Source organism: Salmo salar, chromosome ssa23 (assembly GCF_905237065.1).
Source record: "Salmo salar chromosome ssa23, Ssal_v3.1, whole genome shotgun sequence".
Taxonomy (NCBI): domain Eukaryota; kingdom Metazoa; phylum Chordata; class Actinopteri; order Salmoniformes; family Salmonidae; genus Salmo; species Salmo salar.
In genome coordinates, this window is record NC_059464.1 from 3,957,559 (window position 1) to 3,961,804 (window position 4,246).

The 4,246-nt window shown below is 41.7% G+C and overlaps 1 long non-coding RNA gene across 1 annotated transcript; it reads right to left on the bottom strand.

Annotated features, from left to right (window-relative positions):
• Positions 1-615: 615 nt before the first annotated feature.
• On the bottom strand, positions 616-3,095 carry LOC123729849 (uncharacterized). The gene is made up of 2 exons (XR_006761519.1): positions 878-3,095; positions 616-780 (listed from the first exon to the last, which is right to left on the bottom strand). It is a non-coding gene; the product is annotated as an uncharacterized lncRNA (long non-coding RNA).
• Between the last annotated feature and the right edge of the window lie 1,151 nt (positions 3,096-4,246).

A 4,246-nucleotide genomic window follows, 5' to 3' on the forward strand; every position in this document is an offset into this window, starting at 1 on the left:
ACATTAACCAATTAAAAACAGTACTGTAGCAATGAGGTTTGTGTAGTAAGCTATAGGCCCAATACATTATCACTGCGTATTGGCTTTGCTTGAATTGCCCTGCCAATGCATTGTTGTTCGGGCCATTTAAAAAACATTCTATTTCAACATTTGTGAGGCACAGCTGACTGAGCATACATTTAAATAATTAGCTTTTTATTTTATTTTCTGGGCTGATGGTGCCTGCATCTGATGGTCAGTCTCAGTGGAGGGAGGGAGCAGCAGACTGGGGGTCCGCCTCTCAACATCCCTACTCTCTTTCCTCCACTGACATTGACCAAAAAGGGACACCGTTTTCCAGTTGATTTTGGAAACTTGAGTCCCACTGCATTATTTCTGCCTCATCCACAAATTTATGTTGTTACTCCTATGAAGAGAGAAAGTGAAATATTCCTCTATATTAAAAAAGATCCAAGCCGCTGTCACGACTTCCGGTCCCTCTCCTTGTTCGGGCGGCATACGGCGGTCGAAGTCACCGACCTTCTAGCCATCGCTGAGCCATCGCTGACCTTCTAGCCATCGCTGATGTCACGATTCTCTAAAGCTGAACCCAGAAGCAGACCAGGACAAGGTGAGTAAAATGAAGGTGAGTATTTATTTACAGTCTCGAGGTGAAAATAGAATAATCCAGGAGACGGAGCGGCAGCGCAGGTGAATTGATGAGAGTGAATAGGCAGATCCAATGATGTCACTGAAACCACCGACGGCCAGGCCAGGGAGTTGAATGTTCCGGGAGGGTGACTGTAGACAGAGTAAACGGGGGTGAGTAACAGGTAAAAAGTACAGAACAACAAAGCTAACTCTGGTAACATGAGGCTGATACGCTGACACAACATACTGTTCATTGCTAACGATCCGGCAGGGAATGGATGTCAGGTCAGGGCTTATGAAGAGGTGATGATCAGGACCAGGTGTGCAGATGGCTGATGAGATGCAGGTAATCAAGAGTTCTCCCGCCTAGCTTCGTCGCCCAGCAACCAGACAGGGTGCGTTCAGGAACCTCAGGAAACAGACTCCAAAACAAAAAACAGTCAGCTCAGGCAGAAAACAGACTCAGGAAGCGGGATTCCTGACAGCTGATCCTTACAGCCGCTAATAAGAACAAAGCAAGCTTATAAGATACACTTTCCTACTCATTCATTACTGCTGCACTGCTTGTTGTAGCGCTGAGTGGAAATAGTAAGAATGCAAGAATTTTATGGCTTATAAAAGTGTTGAATACAAAGTGTTGACAGTGCTGAGTAAGGACTTAAACATGCTATTTGCTGTATTTGTTGACAGTCTCTCTCTAGTCTTGGTTTTAAACATTTGGAAATATCACAGTACCAATTTTGCTGTAGCTTTCTTTAATGCCTGCTACATTACTGCAGACACCGTAATCTGAGCCATCCGATTGGCCAGAGGTGTACTTGATTTGCTCTCTGGGCCCGCCGAGAAGGCAGACGTTGTACATTAAGACAATTTAAATGGTTCAAAATGGCAACAGTTCGCCTACACGGTGCGAAAGACAGCTGAATCGGATGCACCTACTGTCAACTGCCTGAGACAAAAAAATAGGAACACGAGGCATAATTTGTTGGGTTTTTTACAGAAATGTTTGGTGATCGACTAGTAATGCCGACTGGTTGGTCATTACTGCTGTGATTACTGCTCTAGAAAGTTGAGTGAACTTCAATCAGTTACATTGCTTGTAACTGTAATGTACTGGCTTAGGAGCAAGCAACATAAATCAAATTAATGTAAAGTGAAATAACTTTTGAATTACTATGTACTTACAATGTAACAACAATTTTGCAGAAATAGGCTAACAAGAAGTTAGGAGACAAGAGTATTAGGTATAACCCTTTTAGTTGCATTGTACTTACAATAAAACAACCTTTATCAACCAACTCTGTTATTACAAAGAATAAACATGTATTTACAATGTACTTACCCAGGAAAGGGGCAAACCTAGTCAGTTGTACAACTGAATACATTCAACTGAAATGTTTCTTCCGCATTTAACCCAACCCCTCTGAATCAGAGAGGTGCGGAGGGCTGCCTTAATAGACATCCACGTCTTCGGCGCCTGGGGAACAGTGGGTTAACTACCTTGCTCAGGGGCAGAATGACAGATTTTTACCTTGTCAGCTCAGGATTCGATCCAGCAATCTTTCGGTTACTGGCCCAACGCACCTACCCGCCAGGCTACCTTCCTTCAAACTGCATGCAGACATAAAAATGGTATCCACGTGTTCATCTGACTCTGGGGAAGTAGATAAAGGGCCTCATTGACAAAATCCAAAAGTATCCCTTTTAATGAATTTAACAAAGGTTAATATTCAAACCATTCAAATGTAATTCCCCATTGCAGACTTAGTGAGTAAAACGTACAAACACAGGGTGGCAAAGCTAGCTAACGTTCCCCCATGCACTCATTCACTAATGTAGCTAGCTAGCAACTAGCTAAACCCTGGAAAAATGTCAACACATTTTCCACATTTCCAACGCCAATAAACGTTACAAAATCATCATGCATCTGCAGGAACCTCTCTTTATACTTTAAATTGTACATTTTTAAGCTAGGACACCGGTACACAGACGGGCGGTGGGGGCGACACCACTAGTTAGGACACCGGTAGACCGCGTACTTTGCCCCTGCCTGCCAAGCACTGCTTTCCTGCAGTTCTGTTAACGTTACAATTTTGTAACGTTTATTGACCGAGTTGGATAACATGTTGACATTGTTGCAGGGCTTAGCTAGCTACTTACTAGGTAGTTTTGCTACCCTGTGTTTGTTTTACTCACTAAAGTAGTTATTGCTAAGAGTCTGAAATTATTAATTGAATATGAATCTTTCTTAAATCCATTACAGAAAAGTCAAACTGAACAATGTTCTCCTGTCTCCTTACTTCACCTATTGACTGCAAAGGTTTTTACATTGTAACTACATAGTAATTAAATATTTATTTTTCTCCCCAATTCATATCCAAACCGGCTGCACGCGTGCGCCATCGTGCATATATTTATTTTGTCCTACCACACCAAACGCGATCACGACACGCAGGTTAAAATATCAAAACAAACTCTGAACCAATTATATTAATTTGGGGACAGGTCGAAAAGCATTAAACATTTATGGCAATTTAGCTAGTTAGATTGCACTTGCTAGCTAATTTGTCCAATTTAGCTAGCTTGCTCTTGCTAGTTAATTTGTCCTGGGATATAGGAGGTTGTTATTTTACCTGAAATGCACAAGGTCCTCTACTCCGACAATTAATCCACACATAAAACGGCAAACTGAATCGTTTCTAGTCATCTCTCCTCCTTCCAGGCTTTTTCATCTTTGAACTTATATTGTGATTGGCATCTAAACTTTCATAGTATTACCACGACAACCGGCAACACAGTTCGTCTTTCAATCACCCACTTGGGTATAACCAATGAGGAGATGGCACATGGGTACCTGCTTCTATAAACCAATGAGGAGATGGGAGAGGCAGGACTTGCAGCACGATCTGCGTCAGAAATAGAAAGGACTTCTATTTTAGCCCTTGGCAAAAAAAACGGAGTATAATGCTTATATGCATGTCATCCCCAATACATGTTCATGTAATCTTCACAATCAACTGCATTACACTTAACTTCCAACACCAATTTCTGGCTAGCTATGCTACCATCTTATCTGAATGGGAGTTAGCGGTTAACAAAAAAAGGACCACTTTTAAATATTATGCTGCAAAAACAGGCAAATCTATAAAATTCTGATTTTAGTAACCACATTGTGGGCTTGTTAGAACACATAAATGATGACCGATTAGACAAATATCCACTTTCTTATACCAGGTTTTTTGAATGGGCGCCAATGACAGCGTCCTTGTGCTATTCCCCACGGTATGTGTTCTAATGATCTCTTCCTGCATGCATGCTCACCCTACAGAGTCACAGAGCACTTCTAACCAATAAACCAATGTGTCTAGACTAGAGACAATTATTGAACTGATTTGGCCAATGTCATGTGCTTTGCAATCAGTAAAAATGTTCTCTCTCTCTCTCTCCAATTTATCCTGGTCAGTTTTTTTTCCCACTGTTAGATAATCCCATGTTTTTCTCCTCATAGAAAGATTATCTGCATTGGACCTCTGCAACAGCATCCCCTAACCTAGTTGAGCAAAACTGACACACACACTTTGACCTTCAAAGGTGAAGCACTGGAATGATCACACAC